Consider the following 24,469-nt stretch of genomic DNA (forward strand, 5'->3'; position numbering starts at 1 on the left):
GGCATCAACATGCCGTGGTACAAATTTTGTCCCATTTGGGGCTGGTTTGGGTATATGCTTCTCACAAACCGGAGCTTCTCACAACAAGCATGATCGTTTTCGGTAGGTAACGTCCCACCTTTGGGAACAAAACGATATCCATTGCCTCTTATTGCTTTCAAATTTTTTTCTCGTGTCAACATAGAACAACAGGAGTGTTGTGTGAATTTTTGTGATTTTCCGTGGTTCGTTTGGACATTTTAATGCATTAACTGAGTTTTCAATGCATTTTATGTGGATAATTCAAATTTGAACTACATGCACATGCTCCAATGCATATAAATTTGCTGAAAAATGAAATCTGTGTACTTGGGTGCATGCTTAGGTCCCATGCAAGAAATGGGCATGAATTGCAAACACCGGGGCACCGTTGATTGCTCGCAAAACATTGAGATGCCTGGTTTTTAAATTCTAGTAAATCCAAAACTCGTCTGAAATTCATGAAACTTGGCATGCTATCATGGAGCGGCACCAACATGCCGTGGTAAGAATTTTGTCCCATTTGGGGCAGGTTTGTGTATATGCTTCTCACAAACCGGAGCTTCTCACAACAAGCATGCTGGTTTTCGGTAGGGAACGTCCCACCTTTGGGGACGAAACGATATCCATTGCCTCTTATTGCTTTCAAATTTTTTCTCGTGTCAACATGGAACAACAGGAGTGTTGTGTGAATTTTTTTGATTATTTGTAGTTCGTTTGGACATTTTTATGCATTAACTCGGTTTTCAGTGCATTTTATGTGCATAATTCAAATTTGAACTACATGCACATGCTCCAGTGCATATAAATTGGTTGAAAAATCAAATTTGTGTCATCGGGTGCAGGCTTAGGTCCCATGCAAGAAATGGGCATGAATTTCAGACACCGGGGCACCGTTGATTGCCGGCAAAACATTGAGATGCCAGGTTTTTAAATTCTAGTAAATCCAAAACTCGTGTGAAATTCATGAAACTTGGCATGCTATCATGGAGCGGCTTCAACATGCCGTGGTAAAATTTTTGTCCCATTTGGGGCAGGTTTGGGTATATCCTTCTCACAAACCGGAGCTTCTCACAACAAGAATGATGATTTTTGGTAGGGAACGTCCCACCTTTGGGGACGAAACGACATCCATTGCCTCTTATTGCTTTCAAATTTTTTTGTCGTGTCAACATAGAACAACAGGAGTGTTGTGCGATTTTTTTTATTTTTCGGGGTTCGTTTGGACATTTTTATGCATTAACTGAGTTTCCAATGCATTTATTGTGCATAATTCAAATTTGAACTACATGCACATGCTCCAATGCATATAAATTTGTTGAAAAATCCAATCTGTGTACTTGTTTGCATGCTTAGGTCCCATGCAAGAAATGAGCATGAATTGCAAACACCGGGGCACCGTTGATTGCTGGCAAAACATTGAGATGCCTTGTTTTTAAAATGTAGTAAATCCAAAACTCGTCTGAAATTCATGAAACTTGGCATGCTATCATGGAGCGGCATCAACATGCCGTGGTACAAATTTTGTCCCATTTGGGGCAGGTTTGGGTATATGCTTCTCACAAACCGGAGCTTCTCACAACAAGCATGATCGTTTTCGGTAGGTAACGTCCCACCTTTGGGAACAAAACGATATCCATTGCCTCTTATTGCTTTCAAATTTTTTTCTCGTGTCAACATAGAACAACAGGAGTGTTGTGTGAATTTTTGTGATTTTCCGTGGTTCGTTTGGACAATTTAATGCATTAACTGAGTTTTCAATGCATTTTATGTGGATAATTCAAATTTGAACTACATGCACATGCTCCAATGCATATAAATTTGCTGAAAAATGAAATCTGTGTACTTGGGTGCATGCTTAGGTCCCATGCAAGAAATGGGCATGAATTGCAAACACCGGGGCACCGTTGATTGCTCGCAAAACATTGAGATGCCTGGTTTTTAAATTCTAGTAAATCCAAAACTCGTCTGAAATTCATGAAACTTGGCATGCTATCATGGAGCGGCACCAACATACCGTGGTAAGAATTTTGTCCCATTTGGGGCAGGTTTGTGTATATGCTTCTCACAAACCGGAGCTTCTCACAACAAGCATGATGGTTTTCGGTAGGGAACGTCCCACCTTTGGGGACGAAACGATATCCATTGCCTGTTATTGCTTTCAAATTTTTTCTCGTGTCAACATGGAACAACAGGAGTGTTGTGTGAATTTTTTTGATTATTTGTGGTTCGTTTGGACATTTTTATGCATTAACTCGGTTTTCAGTGCATTTTATGTGCATAATTCAAATTTGAACTACATGCACATGCTCCAGTGCATATAAATTGGTTGAAAAATCAAATTTGTGTCATTGGGTGCATGCTTAGGTCCCATGCAAGCAATGGGCATGAATTTCAAACACCGGGGCACTGTTGATTGCCGGCAAAACATTGAGATGCCAGGTTTTTAAATTATAGTAAATCCAAAACTTGTCTGAAATTCATGAAACTTGGCATGCTATCATGGAGCGGCATCAACATGCCGTGGGACAAATTTTGTCCCATTTGGGGCAGGTTTGGGTATATGCTTCTCACAAACCGGAGCTTCTCCCAACAAGCATGATGGTTTTCGGTAGGGAACGTCCCAGCTTTGGGGACGAAACGATATCCATTGCCTCTTATTGCTTTCAATTTTTTTTCTCATGTCAACATAGAACAACAGGAGTGTTGTGTGAATTTTTTTGATTTTTCGGGGTTCGTTTGGACATTTTTATGGATTAACTGAGTTTTCAATGCATTTATTGTGCATAATTCAAATTTGAACTACATGCACATGCTCAAATGCATATAAATTTGCTGAAAAATCAAATCTGTGTACTTGGGTGCATGCTTAGGTCCCATGCAAGAAATGGGCATGAATTGCAAACACCGGGGCACCGTTGATTGCTCGCAAAACATTGAGATGCCTGGTTTTTAAATTCTAGTAAATCCAAAACTCGTCTGAAATTCATGAAACTTGGCATGCTATCATGGAGCGGCACCAACATGCCGTGGTACAAATTTTGTCCCATTTGGGGCAGGTTTGGGTATATGCTTCTCACAAACCGGAGCTTCTCACAACAAGCATGATCGTTTTCGGTAGATAACGTCCCACCTTTGGGGACGAAACGATATCCATTGCCTCTTATTGCTTTCAAATAGTTTTCTCGTGTCAACATAGAACAACAGGGGTGTTGTGTGAATTTTTGTGATTTTCCGTGGTTCGTTTGGACATTTTAATGCATTAACTGAGTTTTCAATGCATTTTATGTGGATAATTCAAATTTGAACTACATGCACATGCTCAAGTGCGTATAAATTGGTTGAAAAATCAAATCTGTGTCCTTGGGTGCAGGCTTAGGTCCCATGCAAGAAATGGGAATGAATTTCAAACACCGGGGCATCGTTGATTGCCGGCAAAACATTGAGATGCCTGCTTTTTAAATTCTAGTAAATCCTTAACTCTTCTGAAATTCATGAAAATTGGCATGCTATCATGGAGCGGCATCAACATGCTGTGGTACAAATTTTGTCGCATTTGGGGCAGGTTTGGGTATATGCTTCTCACAAACCAGAGCTAGTCACAACAAGCATGATGGTTTTCGGTAGGGAACGTCCCAGCTTTGGGGACGAAACGATATCCATTGCCTCTTATTGCTTTCAATTTTTTTTCTCATGTCAACATAGAACAACAGGAGTGTTGTGTGAATTTTTTTGATTTTTCGGGGTTCGTTTGGACATTTTTATGGATTAACTGAGTTTTCAATGCATTTATTGTGCATAATTCAAATTTGAACTACATGCACATGCTCAAATGCATATAAATTTGCTGAAAAATCAAATCTGTGTACTTGGGTGCATGCTTAGGTCCCATGCAAGAAATGGGCATGAATTGCAAACACCGGGGCACCGTTGATTGCTCGCAAAACATTGAGATGCCTGGTTTTTAAATTCTAGTAAATCCAAAACTCGTCTGAAATTCATGAAACTTGGCATGCTATCATGGAGCGGCACCAACATGCCGTGGTACAAATTTTATCCCATTTGGGGCAGGTTTGGGTATATGCTTCTCACAAACCGGAGCTTCTCACAACAAGCATGATCGTTTTCGGTAGATAACGTCCCACCTTTGGGGACGAAACGATATCCATTGCCTCTTATTGCTTTCAAATAGTTTTCTCGTGTCAACATAGAACAACAGGGGTGTTGTGTGAATTTTTGTGATTTTCCGTGGTTCGTTTGGACATTTTAATGCATTAACTGAGTTTTCAATGCATTTTATGTGGATAATTCAAATTTGAACTACATGCACATGCTCAAGTGCGTATAAATTGGTTGAAAAATCAAATCTGTGTCCTTGGGTGCAGGCTTAGGTCCCATGCAAGAAATGGGAATGAATTTCAAACACCGGGGCATCGTTGATTGCCGGCAAAACATTGAGATGCCTGCTTTTTAAATTCTAGTAAATCCTTAACTCTTCTGAAATTCATGAAAATTGGCATGCTATCATGGAGCGGCATCAACATGCTGTGGTACAAATTTTGTCGCATTTGGGGCAGGTTTGGGTATATGCTTCTCACAAACCAGAGCTAGTCACAACAAGCATGATGGTTTTCGGTAGGGAACGTCCCAGCTTTGGGGACGAAACAATATCCATTGCCTCTTATTGCTTTCAATTTTTTTCTCATGTCAACATAGAACAACAGGAGTGTTGTGTGAATTTTTGTGATTTTTCGGGGTTCATTTGGACAATTTTATGCATTAACTCGATTTTCAGTGCATTTTATGTGCATAATTCAAATTTGAACTACATACACATGCTCCAATGCATATAAATTTGCTGAAAAATCTAATCTGTGTACTTGGGTGCATGCTTAGGTCCAATGCAAGAAATGGGCATGAATTGCAAACACCGGGGCACCGTTGATTGCTCGCAAAACATTGAGATGCCTGGTTTTTAAATTCTAGTAAATCCAAAACTCGTCTGAAATTCATGAAACTTGGCATGCTATCATGGAGCGGCACCAACATGCCTTGGTACAAATTTTGTCCCATTTGGGGCAGGTTTGGGTATATGCTTCTCACAAACCGGAGCTTCTCACAACAAGCATGATCGTTTTCGGTAGATAACGTCCCACCTTTGGGGACGAAACGATATCCATTGCCTCTTATTGCTTTCAATTTTTTTTCTCATGTCAACATAGAACTACAGGAGTGTTGTGTGAAATTTTGTGATTTTTCGGGGTTCATTTGGACATTTTTATGCATTAACTCGGTTTTCAGTGCATTTTATGTGCATAATTCAAATTTGAACTACATGCACATGCTCCAGTGCATATAAATTGGTTGAAAAATCAAATTTGTGTCATTGAGTGCATGCTTAGGTCCCATGCAAGAAATGGGCATGAATTTCAAACACCGGGGCACTGTTGATTGCCGGCAAAACATTGAGATGCCAGGTTTTTAAATTATAGTAAATCCAAAACTTGTCTGAAATTCATGAAACTTGGCATGCTATCATGGAGCGGCATCAACATGCCGTGGGACAAATTTTGTCCCATTTGGGGCAGGTTTGGGTATATGCTTCTCACAAACCGGAGCTTCTCCCAACAAGCATGATGGTTTTCGGTAGGGAACGTCCCACCTTTGGGGACGAAACGATATCCATGTGCCTCTTATTGCTTTCAATTTTTTTCTCATGTCAACATAGAACAACAGGAGTGTTGTGTGAATTTTTTTGATTTTTCGGGGTTCGTTTGGACATTTTTATGGATTAACTGAGTTTTCAATGCATTTATTGTGCATAATTCAAATTTGAACTACATGCACATGCTCCAATGCATATAAATTTGCTGAAAAATCAAATCTGTGTACTTGGGTGCATGCTTAGGTCCCATGCAAGAAATGGGCATGAATTGCAAACACCGCAGCACCGTTGATTGCTCGCAAAACATTGAGATGCCTGGTTTTTAAATTCTAGTAAATCCAAAACTCGTCTGAAATTCATATAACATTGCATGCTATCATGGAGCGGCACTAACATGCCGTGGTACAAATTTTGTCCCATTTGGGGCAGGTTTGGGTATATGCTTCTCACAAACCGGAGCTTCTCACAACAAGCATGATCGTTTTCGGTAGGTAACGTCCCACCTTTGGGGACAAAACGATATCCATTGCCTCTTACTGCTTTCAAATTTTTTTCTCGTGTCAACATAGAGCAACAGGAGTGTTGTGTGAATTTTTGTGATTTTCCGTGGTTCGTTTGGACATTTTAATGCATTAACTGAGTTTTCAATTCATCTTATTTGGATAATTCAAATTTGAACTACATGCACATGCTCAAGTGCATATAAATTGGTTGAAAAATCAAATCTGTGTCGTTGGGTGCATGCTTAGGTCCCATGCAAGAAATGGGAATGAATTTCAAACACCGGGGCATCGTTGATTGCCGGCAAAACTTTGAGATGCCTGGTTTTTAAATTCTAGTAAATCCAAAACTCATCTGAAATTCATGAGAATTGGCATGCTATCATGGAGCGGCATCAACATGCTGTGGTACAAATTTTGTCCCATTTGGGGCAGGTTTGGGTATATGCTTCTCACAAACCGGAGCTACTCACAACAAGCATGATGGTTTACGGTAGGGAACGTCCCACCTTTGGGGACGAAACAATATCCATTGCCTCTTATTGCTTTCAATTTTTTTTCTCGTGTCAACATAGAACAACAGGAGTGTTGTGTGAATTTTTGTGATTTTTCGGCGTTCATTTGGACAATTTTATGCATTAACTCGATTTTCAGTGCATTTTATGTGCATAATTCAAATTTGAACTACATGCACATGCTCCAGTGCATATAAATTGGTTGAAAAATCAAATTTGTGTCATCGGGTGCAGGCTTAGGTCCCATGCAAGAAATGGGCATGAATTTCAGACACCGGGGCACCGTTGATTGCCGGCAAAACATTGAGATGCCAGGTTTTTAAATTCTAGTAAATCCAAAACTCGTGTGAAATTCATGAAACTTGGCATGCTATCATGGAGCGGCATCAACATGCCGTGGTAAAATTTTTGTCCCATTTGGGGCAGGTTTGGGTATATCCTTCTCACAAACCGGAGCTTCTCACAACAAGCATGATGATTTTTGGTAGGGAACGTCCCACCTTTGGGGACGAAACGACATCCATTGCCTCTTATTGCTTTCAAATTTTTTTGTCGTGTCAACATAGAACAACAGGAGTGTTGTGTGATTTTTTTTATTTTTGGGGTTCGTTTGGACATTTTTATGCATTAATTGAGTTTTCAATGCATTTATTGTGCATAATTCAAATTTGAACTACATGCACATGCTCCAATGCATATAAATTTGTTGAAAAATCCAATCTGTGTACTTGTTTGCATGCTTAGGTCCCATGCAAGAAATGAGCATGAATTGCAAACACCGGGGCACCGTTGATTGCTGGCAAAACATTGAGATGCCTTGTTTTTAAAATGTAGTAAATCCAAAACTCGTCTGAAATTCATGAAACTTGGCATGCTATCATGGAGCGGCATCAACATGCCGTGGTACAAATTTTGTCCCATTTGGGGCAGGTTTGGGTATATGCTTCTCACAAACCGGAGCTTCTCACAACAAGCATGATCGTTTTCGGTAGGTAACGTCCCACCTTTGGGAACAAAACGATATCCATTGCCTCTTATTGCTTTCAATTTTTTTTCTCGTGTCAACATAGAACAACAGGAGTGTTGTGTGAATTTTTGTGATTTTCCGTGTTTCGTTTGGACATTTTAATGCATTAACTGAGTTTTCAATGCATTTTATGTGGATAATTCAAATTTGAACTACATGCACATGCTCCAATGCATATAAATTTGCTGAAAAATGAAATATGTGTACTTGGGTGCATGCTTAGGTCCCATGCAAGAAATGGGCATGAATTGCAAACACCGGGGCACCGTTGATTGCTCGCAAAACATTGAGATGCCTGGTTTTTAAATTCTAGTAAATCCAAAACACGTCTGAAATTCATGAAACTTGGCATGCTATCATGGAGCGGCACCAACATGCCGTGGTAAGAATTTTGTCCCATTTGGGGCAGGTTTGTGTATATGCTTCTCACAAACCGGAGCTTGTCACAACAAGCATGATGGTTTTCGGTAGGGAACGTCCCACCTTTGGGGACGAAACGATATCCATTGCCTCTTATTGCTTTCAAATTTTTTCTCGTGTCAACATGGAACAACAGGAGTGTTGTGTGAATTTTTTTGATTATTTGTGGTTCGTTTGGACATTTTTATGCATTAACTCGGTTTTCAGTGCATTTTATGTGCATAATTCAAATTTGAACTACAGGCACATGCTCCAGTGCATATAAATTGGTTGAAAAATCAAATTTGTGTCATTGGGTGCATGCTTAGGTCCCATGCAAGCAATGGGCATGAATTTCAAACACCGGGGCACTGTTGATTGCCGGCAAAACATTGAGATGCCAGGTTTTTAAATTATAGTAAACCAAAACTTGTCTGAAATTCATGAAACTTGGCATGCTATCATGGAGCGGCATCAACATGCCGTGGAACAAATTTTGTCCTATTTGGGGCAGATTTGGGTATATGCTTCTCACAAACCGGAGCTTCTCCCAACAAGCATGATGGTTTTCGGTAGGGAACGTCCCACCTTTGGGGACGAAACGATATCCATTGCATCTTATTGCTTTCAATTTTTTTTCTCATGTCAACATAGAACAACAGGAGTGTTGTGTGAATTTTTTTGATTTTTCGGGGTTCGTTTGGACATTTTTATGGATTAAGTGAGTTTTCAATGCATTTATTGTGCATAATTCAAATTTGAACTACATGCACATGCTCAAATGCATATAAATTTGCTGAAAAATCTAATCTGTGTACTTGGGTGCATGCTTAGGTCCCATGCAAGAAATGGGCATGAATTGCAAACACCGGGGCACCGTTGATTGCTCGCAAAACATTGAGATGCCTGGTTTTTAAATTCTAGTAAATCCAAAACTCGTCTGAAATTCATGAAACTTGGCATGCTATCATGGAGCGGCACCAACATGCCGTGGTACAAATTTTTTCCCATTTGGGGCAGGTTTGGGTATATGCTTCTCACAAACCGGAGCTTCTCACAACAAGCATGATCGTTTTCGGTAGATAACGTCCCACCTTTGGGGACGAAACGATATCCATTGCCTCTTATTGCTTTCAAATTTTTTTCTCGTGTCAACATGGAACAACAGGAGTGTTGTGTGAATTTTTTTGATTATTTGTGGTTCGTTTGGACATTTTTATGCATTAACTCGTTTTTCAGTGCATTTATGTGCATAATTCAAATTTGAACTACATGCACATGCTCTAGTGCATATAAATTGGTTGAAAAATCAAATTTGTGTACTTGGGTGCATGCTTAGGTCCCACGGAAGAAATGGGCATGAATTACAAACACCGGGGCACCGTTGATTGCTCGCAAAACATTGAGATGCCTGGTTTTTAAATTCTAGTAAATCCAAAACTCGTCTGAAATTCATGAAACTTGGCATGCTGTCATGGAGCGGCATCAACATGCCGTGGTACAAATTTTGTCCCATTTGGGGCAGGTTTGGGTATATGCTTCTCACAAACCGGAGCTTCTCACAACAAGCATGATCGTTTTCGGTAGGTAACGTCCCACCTTTGGGAACAAAACGATATCCATTGCCTCTTATTGCTTTCAAATTTTTTTCTCGTGTCAACATAGAACAACAGGAGTGTTGTGTGAATTTTTGTGATTTTCCGTGGTTCGTTTGGATATTTTAATGCATTAACTGAGTTTTCAATGCATTTTATGTGGATAATTCAAATTTGAACTACATGCACATGCTCCAATGCATATAAATTTGCTAAAAAATGAAATCTGTGTACTTGGGTGCATGCTTAGGTCCCATGCAAGAAATGGGCATGAATTGCAAACACCGGGGCACCGTTGATTGCTCGCAAAACATTGAGATGCCTGGTTTTTAAATTCTAGTAAATCCAAAACTCGTCTGAAATTCATGAAACTTGGCATGCTATCATGGAGCGGCACCAACATGCCGTGGTAAGAATTTTGTCCCATTTGGGGCAGGTTTGTGTATATGCTTCTCACAAACCGGAGCTTCTCACAACAAGCATGATGGTTTTCGGTAGGGAACGTCCCACCTTTGGGGACGAAACGATATCCATTGCCTCTTATTGCTTTCAAATTTTTTCTCGTGTCAACATGGAACAACAGGAGTGTTGTGTGAATTTTTTTGATTATTTGTGGTTCGTTTGGACAGTTTTATGCATTAACTCGGTTTTCAGTGCATTTTATGTGCATAATTCAAATTTGAACTACATGCACATGCTCCAGTGCATATAAATTGGTTGAAAAATCAAATTTGTGTCATTGGGTGCATGCTTAGGTCCCACGCAAGCAATGGGCTTGAATTTCAAACACCGGGGCACTGTTGATTGCCGGCAAAACATTGAGATGCCAGGTTTTTAAATTATAGTAAATCCAAAACTTGTCTGAAATTCATGAAACTTGGCATGCTATCATGGAGCGGCATCAACATGCCGTGGGACAAATTTTGTCCCATTTGGGGCAGGTTTGGGTATATGCTTCTCACAAACCGGAGCTTCTCCCTACAAGCATGATGGTTTTCGGTAGGGAACGTCCCACCTTTGGGGACGAAACGATATCCATTGCCTCTTATTGCTTTCAATTTTTTTTCTCATGTCAACATAGAACAACAGGAGTGTTGTGTGAATTTTTTTGATTTTTCGGGGTTCGTTTGGACATTTTTATGGATTAACTGAGTTTTCAATTCATTTATTGTGCATAATTCAAATTTGAACTACATGCACATGCTCAAATGCATATAAATTTGATGAAAAATCAAATCTGTGTACTTGGGTGCATGCTTAGGTCCCATGCAAGAAATGGGCATGAATTGCAAACACCGGGGCACCGTTGATTGCTCGCAAAACATTGAGATGCCTGGTTTTTAAATTCTAGTAAATCCAAAACTCGTCTGAAATTCATGAAACTTGGCATGCTATCATGGAGCGGCACCAACATGCCATGGTACAAATTTTGTCCCATTTGGGGCAGGTTTGGGTATATGCTTCTCACAAACCGGAGCTTCTCACAACAAGCATGATCGTTTTCGGTAGATAACGTCCCACCTTTGGGGACGAAACGATATCCATTGCCTCTTATTGCTTTCAAATAGTTTTCTCGTGTCAACATAGAACAACAGGAGTGTTGTGTGAATTTTTGTGATTTTCCGTGGTTCGTTTGGACATTTTAATGCATTAACTGAGTTTTCAATGCATTTTATGTGGATAATTCAAATTTGAACAACATGCACATGCTCAAGTGCGTATAAATTGGTTGAAAAATCAAATCTGTGTCCTTAGGTGCAGGCTTAGGTCCCATGCAAGAAATGGGAATGAATTTCAAACACCGGGGCATCGTTGATTGCCGGCAAAACATTGAGATGCCTGCTTTTTAAATTCTAGTAAATCCTTAACTCGTCTGAATTTCATGAAAATTGGCATGCTATCATGGAGCGGCATCAACATGCTGTGGTACAAATTTTGTCGCATTTGGGGCAGGTTTGGGTATATGCTTCTCACAAACCAGAGCTAGTCACAACAAGCATGATGGTTTTCGGTAGGGAACGTCCCAGCTTTGGGGACGAAACAATATCCATTGCCTCTTATTGCTTTCAATTTTTTTTCTCATGTCAACGTAGAACAACAGGAGTGTTGTGTGAATTTTTTTGATTTTTCGGGGTTCGTTTGGACATTTTTATGGATTAACTGAGTTTTCAATGCATTTATTGTGCATAATTCAAATTTGAACTACATGCACATGCTCCAATGCATATAAATTTGCTGAAAAATCTAATCTGTGTACTTGGGTGCATGCTTAGGTCCAATGCAAGAAATGGGCATGAATTGCAAACACCGGGGCACCGTTGATTGCTCGCAAAACATTGAGATGCCTGGTTTTTAAATTCTAGTAAATCCAAAACTCGTCTGAAATTCATGAAACATGGCATGCTATCATGGAGCGGCACCAACATGCCGTGGTACAAATTTTGTCCCATTTGGGGCAGGTTTGTGTATATGCTTCTCACAAACCAGAGCTTCTCACAACAAGCATGATGGTTTTCGGTAGGGAACATCCCACCTTTGGGGACGAAACGATATCCATTGCCTCTTATTGCTTTCAAATTTTTTTCTCGTGTCAACATGGAACAACAGGAGTGTTGTGTGAATTTTTTTGATTATTTGTGTTTCGTTTGGACATTTTTATGCATTAACTCGTTTTTCAGTGCATTTATGTGCATAATTCAAATTTGAACTACATGCACATGCTCTAGTGCATATAAATTGGTTGAAAAATCAAATTTGTGTACTTGGGTGCATGCTGAGGTCCCACGGAAGAAATGGGCATGAATTACAAACACCGGGGCACCGTTGATTGCTCGCAAAACATTGAGATGCCTGGTTTTTAAATTCTAGTAAATCCAAAACTTGTCTGAAATTCATGAAACTTGGCATGCTATCATGGAGCGGCATCAACATGCCGTGGGACAAATTTTGTCCCATTTGGGGCAGGTTTGGGTATATGCTTCTCACAAACCGGAGCTTCTCCCAACAAGCATGATGGTTTTCGGTAGGGAACGTCCCACCTTTGGGGACGAAACGATATCCATTGCCTCTTATTGCTTTCAATTTTTTTTCTCATGTCAACATAGAACAACAGGAGTGTTGTGTGAATTTTTTTGATTTTTCGGGGTTCCTTGGACATTTTTATGGATTAACTGAGTTTTCAATTCATTTATTGTGCATAATTCAAATTTGAACTACATGCACATGCTCAAATGCATATAAATTTGATGAAAAATCAAATCTGTGTACTTGGGTGCATGCTTAGGTCCCATGCAAGAAATGGGCATGAATTGCAAACACCGGGGCACCGTTGATTGCTCGCAAAACATTGAGATGCCTGGTTTTTAAATTCTAGTAAATCCAAAACTCGTCTGAAATTCATGAAACTTGGCATGCTATCATGGAGCGGCACCAACATGCCGTGGTACAAATTTTGTCCCATTTGGGGCAGGTTTGGGTATATGCTTCTCACAAACCGGAGCTTCTCACAACAAGCATGATCGTTTTCGGTAGATAACGTCCCACCTTTGGGGACGAAACGATATCCATTGCCTCTTATTGCTTTCAAATAGTTTTCTCGTGTCAACATAGAACAACAGGAGTGTTGTGTGAATTTTTGTGATTTTCCGTGGTTCGTTTGGACATTTTAATGCATTAACTGAGTTTTCAATGCATTTTATGTGGATAATTCAAATTTGAACTACATGCACATGCTCAAGTGCGTATAAATTGGTTGAAAAATCAAATCTGTGTCCTTAGGTGCAGGCTTAGGTCCCATGCAAGAAATGGGAATGAATTTCAAACACCGGGGCATCGTTGATTGCCGGCAAAACATTGAGATGCCTGCTTTTTAAATTCTAGTAAATCCTTAACTCGTCTGAAATTCATGAAAATTGGCATGCTATCATGGAGCGGCATCAACATGCTGTGGTACAAATTTTGTCGCATTTGGGGCAGGTTTGGGTATATGCTTCTCACAAACCAGAGCTAGTCACAACAAGCATGATGGTTTTCGGTAGGGAACGTCCCAGCTTTGGGGACGAAACAATATCCATTGCCTCTTATTGCTTTCAATTTTTTTTCTCATGTCAACGTAGAACAACAGGAGTGTTGTGTGAATTTTTTTGATTTTTCGGGGTTCGTTTGGACATTTTTATGGATTAACTGAGTTTTCAATGCATTTATTGTGCATAATTCAAATTTGAACTACATGCACATGCTCCAATGCATATAAATTTGCTGAAAAATCTAATCTGTGTACTTGGGTGCATGCTTAGGTCCAATGCAAGAAATGGGCATGAATTGCAAACACCGGGGCACCGTTGATTGCTCGCAAAACATTGAGATGCCTGGTTTTTAAATTCTAGTAAATCCAAAACTCGTCTGAAATTCATGAAACTTGGCATGCTATCATGGAGCGGCACCAACATGCCGTGGTACAAATTTTGTCCCATTTGGGGCAGGTTTGTGTATATGCTTCTCACAAACCAGAGCTTCTCACAACAAGCATGATGGTTTTCGGTAGGGAACATCCCACCTTTGGGGACGAAACGATATCCATTGCCTCTTATTGCTTTCAAATTTTTTTCTCGTGTCAACATGGAACAACAGGAGTGTTGTGTGAATTTTTTTGATTATTTGTGTTTCGTTTGGACATTTTTATGCATTAACTCGTTTTTCAGTGCATTTATGTGCATAATTCAAATTTGAACTACATGCACATGCTCTAGTGCATATAAATTGGTTGAAAAATCAAATTTGTGTACTTGGGTGCATGCTTAGGTCCCACGGAAGAAATGGGCATGAATTACAAACACCGGGGCACCGTTGATTGCTCGCAAAACATTGAGATGCCTGGTTTTTAAATTCTAGTAAATCCAAAACTCGTCTGAAATTCATGAAACTTGGCATGCTATCATGGAGCGGCATCAACATGCCGTGGGACAAATTTTTTCCCATTTGGGGCAGGTTTGGGTATATGCTTCTCACAAACCGGAGCTTCTCCCAACAAGCATGATGGTTTTCGGTAGGGAACGTCCCACCTTTGGGGACGAAACGATATCCATTGCCTCTTATTGCTTTCAATTTTTTTTCTCATGTCAACATAGAACAACAGGAGTGTTGTGTGAATTTTTTTGATTTTTCGGGGTTCGTTTGGACATTTTTATGGATTAACTGAGTTTTCAATTCATTTATTGTGCATAATTCAAATTTGAACTACATGCACATGCTCAAATGCATATAAATTTGATGAAAAATCAAATCTGTGTACTTGGGTGCATGCTTAGGTCCCATGCAAGAAATGGGCATGAATTGCAAACACCGGGGCACCGTTGATTGCTCGCAAAACATTGAGATGCCTGGTTTTTAAATTCTAGTAAATCCAAAACTCGTCTGAAATTCATGAAACTTGGCATGCTATCATGGAGCGGCACCAACATGCCGTGGTACAAATTTTGTCCCATTTGGGGCAGGTTTGGGTATATGCTTCTCACAAACCGGAGCTTCTCACAACAAGCATGATCGTTTTCGGTAGATAACGTCCCACCTTTGGGGACGAAACGATATCCATTGCCTCTTATTGCTTTCAAATAGTTTTCTCGTGTCAACATAGAACAACAGGAGTGTTGTGTGAATTTTTGTGATTTTCCGTGGTTCGTTTGGACATTTTAATGCATTAACTGAGTTTTCAATGCATTTTATGTGGATAATTCAAATTTGAACTACATGCACATGCTCAAGTGCGTATAAATTGGTTGAAAAATCAAATCTGTGTCCTTGGGTGCAGGCTTAGGTCCCATGCAAGAAATGGGAATGAATTTCAAACACCGGGGCATCGTTGATTGCCGGCAAAACATTGAGATGCCTGCTTTTTAAATTCTAGTAAATCCTTAACTCGTCTGAAATTCATGAAAATTGGCATGCTATCATGGAGCGGCATCAACATGCTGTGGTACAAATTTTGTCGCATTTGGGGCAGGTTTGGGTATATGCTTCTCACAAACCAGAGCTAGTCACAACAAGCATGATGGTTTTCGGTAGGGAACGTCCCAGCTTTGGGGACGAAACAATATCCATTGCCTCTTATTGCTTTCAATTTTTTTCTCATGTCAACGTAGAACAACAGGAGTGTTGTGTGAATTTTTTTGATTTTTCGGGGTTCGTTTGGACATTTTTATGGATTAACTGAGTTTTCAATGCATTTATTGTGCATAATTCAAATTTGAACTACATGCACATGCTCCAATGCATATAAATTTGCTGAAAAATCTAATCTGTGTACTTGGGTGCATGCTTAGGTCCAATGCAAGAAATGGGCATGAATTGCAAACACCGGGGCACCGTTGATTGCTCGCAAAACATTGAGATGCCTGGTTTTTAAATTCTAGTAAATCCAAAACTCGTCTGAAATTCATGAAACTTGGCATGCTATCATGGAGCGGCACCAACATGCCGTGGTACAAATTTTGTCCCATTTGGGGCAGGTTTGTGTATATGCTTCTCACAAACCAGAGCTTCTCACAACAAGCATGATGGTTTTCGGTAGGGAACATCCCACCTTTGGGGACGAAACGATATCCATTGCCTCTTATTGCTTTCAAATTTTTTTCTCGTGTCAACATGGAACAACAGGAGTGTTGTGTGAATTTTTTTGATTATTTGTGTTTCGTTTGGACATTTTTATGCATTAACTCGTTTTTCAGTGCATTTATGTGCATAATTCAAATTTGAACTACATGCACATGCTCTAGTGCATATAAATTGGTTGAAAAATCAAATTTGTGTACTTGGGTGCATGCTTAGGTCCCACGGAAGAAATGGGCATGAATTACAAACACCGGGGCACCGTTGATTGCTCGCAAAACATTGAGATGCCTGGTTTTTAAATTCTAGTAAATCCAAAACTCGTCTGAAATTCATGAAACTTGGCATGCTATCATGGAGCGGCATCAACATGCTGTGGTACAAGTTTTGTCCCATTTGGGGCAGGTTTGTGTATATGCTTCTCACAAACCGGACCTTCTCACAACACGCATGATGGTTTTCGGTAGGGAACGTCCCACCTTTGGGGACGAAACGATATCCATTGCCTCTTATTGCTTTCAACTTTTTTTCTCGTGTCAACATGGAATAACAGGAGTGTTGCGTGAATTTTTTTTGATTATTCGTGGTTCGTTTGGACATTTTTATGCAATAATTCTGTTCTCAATGCATTTTATGTGGATAATTCAAATTTGAACTACATGCACATGCTCCAGTGCGTATAAATTTGTTGAAAAATCAAATCTGTGTCCTTGGGTGCATGCTTAGGTCCCATGCAAGAAATGGGAATGAATTTCAAACACCAGGCCGTCGTTGATTGCCGGCAAAACATTGAGATGCCTGGTTTTTAAATTCTAGTAAATCCAAAACTCGTCTGAAGTTCATGAAAATTGGCATGCTATCATGGAGGGGCATCAACATGCTGTGGTACAAATTTTGTCGCATTTGGGGCAGGTTTGGGTATATGCTTCTCACAAACCGGAGCTACTCACAACAAGCATGATGGTTTTCGGTAGGGAACGTCCCACCTTTGGGGACGAAACAATATCCATTGCCTCTTATTGCTTTCAATTTTTTTTCTCGTGTCAACATAGAACAACAGGAGTGTTGTGTGAAATTTTGTGATTTTTTGGGGTTCGTTTGGCCATTTTTATGCATTAACAAGGTTTTCAGTGCATTTTATGTGCATAATTCAAATTTGAACTACATGCATATGCTCCAGTGCATATAAATTGGTTGAAAAATCAAATTTGTTTCATTGGGTGCATGCTTAGGTCCCATGCATGAAATGGGCATGAATTTCAAACACCGGGGCACTGTTGATTGCCGGCAAAACATTGAGATGCCAGGTTTTTAAATTCTAGTAAATCCAAAACTTGTCTGAAATTCATGAAACTTGGCATGCTATCATGGAGCGGCATCAACATGCCGTGGGACAAATTTTGTCCCATTCGGGGCAGGTTTGGGTATATGCTTCTCACAAACCGGAGCTTCTCACAACAAGCATGATGGTTTTCGGTAGGGAACGTCCCACCTTTGGGGACGAAACGATATCCATTGCCTCTTATTGCTTTTAATTTCTTTCTCATGTCAACATAGAACAACAGGTGTGTTGTGTGAATTTTTGTGATTTTTCGTGGTTCGTTTGGACATTTTTATGCATTAGCTGAGTTTTCAATGCATTTTATGTGCATAACTCAAATTTGAACTACATGCACATGCTCCATTGCATATAAATTGGTTAAAAAATCAAATCTGTGTCCTTGGGTGCATGCTTAGGTCCCATGCAAGAAATGGGAATGAATTTCAAACGCTGGGGCATCGTTGATTGCCGGCAAAACACAATGATGCCGGGTTTTTTAATTCTAGTTAATCCAAAACTCGTCTAAAATTCATGAAAATTGGCATGCTATCATGGAGCGGCATCAACATGCAGTGGTACAAATTTTGTCCCATTTGGGGCAGGTTGGGTATATGCTTCTCACAAACCGGTGCTTCTGACAACAAGCATGATAGTTTTTGCTAGGGAACGTCCCACTTTTGGGGACGAAACGATATCCATTGCCTCTTATTGCTTTCCATTTTTTTTCTCGTGTCAACATAGAACAACAGGAGTGTTGTGTGAATTTGTTTTGATTTTTCGGGGTTCGTTTGGACATTTTTATGGATTAACTGAGTTTTCAATGCATTTATTGTGCATAATTCAAATTTGAACTACATGCACATGCTCCAATGCATATAAATTTGTTGAAAAATCAAATCTGTGTACTTGGGTGCTTGCTTAGGTCCCATGCAAGAAATGGGCATGAATTGCAAACACCGGGGCCCCGTTGATTGCTGGCAAAACATTGAGATGCCTGGTTTTTAAATTCTAGTAAATCCAAAACTCGTCTGAAATTCATGAAACTTGGCATGCTATCATGGAGCGGCATCAACATGCAGTGGTACAAATTTTGTCCCATTTGGGGCAGGTTTGTGTATATGCTTCTCACAAACCGGACCTTCTCACAACAAGCATGATGGTTTTCGGTAGGGAACGTCCCACCTTTGGGGACGAAACGATATCCATTGCCTCTTATTGCTTTCAACTTTTTTTCTTGTGTCAACATGGAACAACAGGAGTGTTGTGTGATTTTTTTTGATTATTTGTGGTTCGTTTGGACATTTTTATGCAATAACTCAGTTCTCAATGCATTTTATGTGGATAATTCAAATTTGAACTACATGCACATGCTCCAGTGCATATAAATTTGTCGAAAATTCAAATCTGTGTCCTTGGGTGCATGCTTAGGTCCCATGCAAGAAATGGGAATGAATTTCAAACACCGGGCCATCGTTGATTGCCGGCAAAACATTGAGATGCCTGGTTTTTAAATTCTTGTAAATCCAAAACTCGTCTGAAATTCATGAAAATTGGCATGCTATCATGGAGCGGCATCAACATGCTGTGGTACAAATTTTGTCGCATTTGGGGCAGGTTTGCGTATATGCTTCTCACAAACCGGAGCTACTCACAACCAGCATGATGGTTTTCGGTAGGGAACGTCCCACCTTTGGGGACGAAACAATATCCATTCCCTCTTATTGCTTTCAATTTTTTTTCTCGTGTCAACATAGAACAATAAGAGTGTTGTGTGAAATTTTGTGATTTTTCGGGGTTCATTTGGACATTTTTATGCATTAACTCGGTTTTCAGTGCATTTTATGTGCATAATTCAAATTTGAACTACATGCACATGCTCCAGTGCATATAAATTGGTTGAAAAATCAAATTTGTGTCATCGGGTGCAGGCTTAGGTCCCATGCAAGTAATGGGCATGAATTTCAAAAACCGGGGCACTGTTGATTGCCGGCAAAACATTGAGATGCCAGGTTTTTTAATTCTAGTAAATCCAAAACTTGTCTGAAATTCATGAAACTTGGCATGCTATCATGGAGCGGCATCAACATGCCGTGGGACAAATTTTGTCCCATTTGGGGAAGGTTTGGGTATATGCTTCTCACAAACCGGAGCTTCTCCCAACAAGCATGATGGTTTTCGGTAGGGAACGTCCCACCTTTGGGAACGAAACGATATCCATTGCCTCTTATTGCTTTCAATTTTTTTCTCACATCAACATAGAACAACAGGAGTGTTGTGTGAATTTTTTTGTTTTTTCGGGGTTCGTTTGGACATTTTTATGGATTAACTGAGTTTTCAATGCATTTATTGTGCATAATTCAAATTTGAACTACATGCAGATGCTCCAATGCATATAAATTTGCTGAAAAATCAAATCTGTGTACTTGGGTGCATGCTTAGGTCCCATGCAAGAAATGGGCATAAATTGCAAACACCGGGGCACCGTTGATTGCTCGCAAAACATTGAGATGCCTGGTTTTTAAATTCTAGTAAATCCAAAACTCGTCTGAAATTCATGAAACTTGGCATGCTATCATGGAGCGGCATCAACATGCTGTGGTACAAATTTTGTCCCATTTGGGGCAGGTTTGTGTATATGCTTCTCACAAACCGGACCTTCTCACAACAAGCATGATGGTTTTCGGTAGAGAACGTCCCACCTTTGGGGACGAAACGATATCCATTGCCTCTTATTGCTTTCAACTTTTTTTCTCGTGTCAACATGGAACAACAGGAGTGTTGCGTGATTTTTTTTATTATTCGTGGTTCGTTTGGACATTTTTATGCAATAACTCAGTTCTCAATGCATTTTATGTGGATAATTCAAATTTGAACTACATGCACATGCTCCAGTGCGTATAAATTTGTTGAAAAATCAAATCTGTGTCCTTGGGTGCATGCTTAGGTCCCATGCAAGAAATGGGAATGAATTTCAAACACCGGGCCGTCGTTGATTGCCGGCAAAACATTGAGATGCCTGGTTTTTAAATTCTAGTAAATCCAAAACTCGCCTGAAATTCATGAAAATTGGCATGCTATCATGGAGGGGCATCAACATGCTGTGGTACAAATTTTGTCGCATTTGGGGCAGGTTTGGGTATATGCTTCTCACAAGCCGGAGCTACTCACAACAAGCATGATGGTTTTCGGTAGGGAACGTCCCACCTTTGGGGACGAAAGAATATCCATTGCCTCTTATTGCTTTCAATTTTTTTTCTCGTGTCAACATAGAACAACAGGAGTGTTGTGTGAAATTTTGTGATTTTTCGGGCTTCATTTGGACATTTTTATGCATTAACTCGGTTTTCAGTGCATTTTATGTGCATAATTCAAATTTGAACTACATGCACATGCTCCAATGCACATAAATTTGCTGAAAAATCTAATCTGTGTACTTGGGTGCATGCTTACGTCCCATGCAAGAAATGGGCATGAATTTCAAACACCGGGGCACCGTTGATTGCCGGCAAAACATTGAGATGCCAGCTTTTTAAATTCTAGTAAATCCAAAACTTGTCTGAAATTCATGAAACTTGGCATGCTATCATGGAGCGGCATCAACATACCGTGGGACAAATTTTGTCCCATTTGGGGCAGGTTTGGGTATATGCTTCTCACAAACCGGAGCTTCTCACAACAAGCATGATGGTTTTCGGTAGGGAACGTCCCACCTTTGGGGACGAAACGATATCCATTGCCTCTTATTGCTTTCAATTTTTTCTCATGTCAACATAGAACAACAGGTGTGTTGTGTGAATTTTTTTGATTATTTGTGGTTCGTTTGGACATTTTTATGCATTAGCTGGGTTTTCAGTGCATTTTATGTGCATAATTCAAATTTGAACTACATGCACATGCTCCAGTGCATATGAATTGGTTGAAAAATCAAATTTGTGTCATTGGGTGCATGCTTAGGTCCCATGCAAGAAATGGGCATGAATTTCAAACACCGGGGCACCGTTGATTGCCGGCAAAACATTGAGATGCCAGGTTTTTAAATTATAGTAAATCCAAAACTTGTCTGAAATTCATGAAACTTGGCATGCTATCATGGAGCGGCATCAACATGCCGTGGGACAAATTTTGTCCCATTTGGGGCAGGTTTGGGTATATGCTTCTCACAAACCGGAGCTTCTCACAACAAGCATGATGGTTTTCGGTAGGGAACGTCCCACCTTTGGGGACGAAACGATATCCATTGCCTCTTATTGCTTTCAATTTGTTCTCATGTCAACATAGAACAACAGGAGTGTTGTGTGAATTTTTTTGATTTTTCGGGGTTTGTTTGGCCATTTTTATGGATTAACTGAGTTTTCAATGCATTTATTGTGCATAATTCAAATTTGAACTACATGCACATGCTCCAATGCATATAAGTTTGTTGAAAAACCAAATCTGTGTACTTGGGTGCATGCCTAGGTCCCATGCAAGAAATGGGCATGAATTGGAAACACCGGGGCCCCGTTGATTGCTGGCAAAACATTGAGATGCCTGGTTTTTAAATTCTAGTAAATCCAAAACTCGTCTGAAATTCATGAAACTTGGCATGCTATCATGGAGCGGCATCAACATGCCGTGGTACAAATTTTGTTTTATTTGGGGCGGGTTTGTGTATATGCTTCTCACAAACCGGACCTTCTCACAACAAGCATGATGGTTTTCGGTAGGGAACGTCCCACCTTTGGGGACGAAACGATATCCATTGCCTCTTATTGCTTTCAAATTTTTTTCTCGTGTCAACATGGAACAACAGGAGTGTTGTGTGATTTTTTTTTATTATTTGTGGTTCGTTTGGGCATTTTTATGCAATAACTCAGTTCTCAATGCATTTTATGTGGATAATTCAAATTTGAACTACATGCACATGCTCCAGTGCATATAAATTTGTCAAAAAATCAAATCTTTGTCCTTGGGTGCATGCTTAGGTCCCATGCAAGAAATGGGAATGAATTTCAAACACCGGGCCATCGTTGATTGCCGGCAAAACATTGAGATGCCTGGTTTTTAAATTCTTGTAAATCCAAAACTCGTCTGAAATTCATGAAAATTGGCATGCTATCATGGCGCGGCATCAACATGCTGTGGTACAAATTTTGTCGCATTTGGGGCAGGTTTGGGTATATGCTTCTCACAAACCGGAGCTACTCACAACCAGCATGATGGTTTTCGGTAGGGAACGTCCCACCTTTGGGGACGAAACAATATCCATTCCCTCTTATTGCTTTCAATTTTTTTTCTCGTGTCAACATAGAACAATAGGAGTGTTGTGTGAAATTTTGTGATTTTTCGGGGTTCATTTGGACATTTTTATGCATTAACTCGGTTTTCAGTGCATTTTATGTGCATAATTCAAATTTGAACTACATGCACATGCTCCAGTGCATATAAATTGGTTGAAAAATCAAATTTGTGTCATCGGGTGCAGGCTTAGGTCCCATGCAAGAAATGGGCATGAATTTCAAACACCGGGGCACTGTTGATTACCGGCAAAACATTGAGATGCCAGGTTTTTAAATTCTAGTAAATCCAAAACTTGTCTGAAATTCATGAAACTTGGCATGCTATCATGGAGCGGCATCAACATGCCGTAGGACAAATTTTGTCCCATTTGGGGCAGGTTTGGGTATATGCTTCTCACAAACCGGAGCTTCTCCCAACAAGCATGATGGTTTTCGGTAGGGAACGTCCCACCTTTGGGGACGAATCGATATCCATTGCCTCTTATTGCTTTCAATTTCTTCTCATGTCAACATAGAACAACAGGAATGTTCTGTGAATTTTTTTGATTTTTCGGGGTTCGTTTGGCCATTTTTATGGATTAACTGAGTTTTCAATGCATTTATTGTGCATAATTCAAATTTGAACTACATGCACATGCTCCAATGCATCTAAATTTGCTGAAAAATCAAATCTGTGTACTTGGGTGCATGCTTAGGTCCCATGCAAGAAATGGGTATGAATTGCAAACACCGGGGCACCGTTGATTGCTCGCAAAACATTGAGATACCTGGTTTTTAAATTCTAGTAAATCCAAAACTCGTCTGAAATTCATGAAACTTGGCATGCTATCATGGAGCGGCACCAACATGCCGTGGTACAAATTTTGTCCCATTTGGGGCAGGTTTGGGTATATGCTTCTCACAAACCGGAGCTTCTCACAACAAGCATGATCGTTTTCGGTAGATAACGTCCCACCTTTGGGGACGAAACGATATCAATTGCCTCTTATTGCTTTCAAATATTTTTCTCGTGTCAACATAGAACAACAGGAGTGTTGTGTGAATTTTCGTGATTTTCCGTGGTTCGTTTGGACATTTTAATGCATTAACTGAGTTTTCAATGCATTTTATGTGGATAATTCAAATTTGAACTACATGCACATGCTCAAGTGCGTATAAATTGGTTGAAAAATCAAATCTGTGTCCTTGGGTGCATGCTTAGGTCCCATGCAAGAAATGGGAATGAATTTCAAACACCGGGGCATCGTTGATTGCCGGCAAAACATTGAGATGCCTGCTTTTTAAATTCTAGTAAATCCAAAACTCGTCTTAAATTCATGAAAATTGGCATGCTATCATGGAGCGGCATCAACATGTTGTGGTACAAATTTTGTCGCATTTGGGGCAGGTTTGGGTATATGCTTCCCACAAACCGGAGCTACTCACAACAAGCATGATGGTTTTCGGTAGGGAACGTCCCAGCTTTGGGTACGAAACAATATCCATTGCCTCTTATTGCTTTCAATTTTTTTTCTCATGTCAACATAGAACAACAGGAGTGTTGTGTG

This window comes from Aegilops tauschii, chromosome 3, assembly GCF_002575655.3.
Source record: "Aegilops tauschii subsp. strangulata cultivar AL8/78 chromosome 3, Aet v6.0, whole genome shotgun sequence".
Taxonomy (NCBI): domain Eukaryota; kingdom Viridiplantae; phylum Streptophyta; class Magnoliopsida; order Poales; family Poaceae; genus Aegilops; species Aegilops tauschii.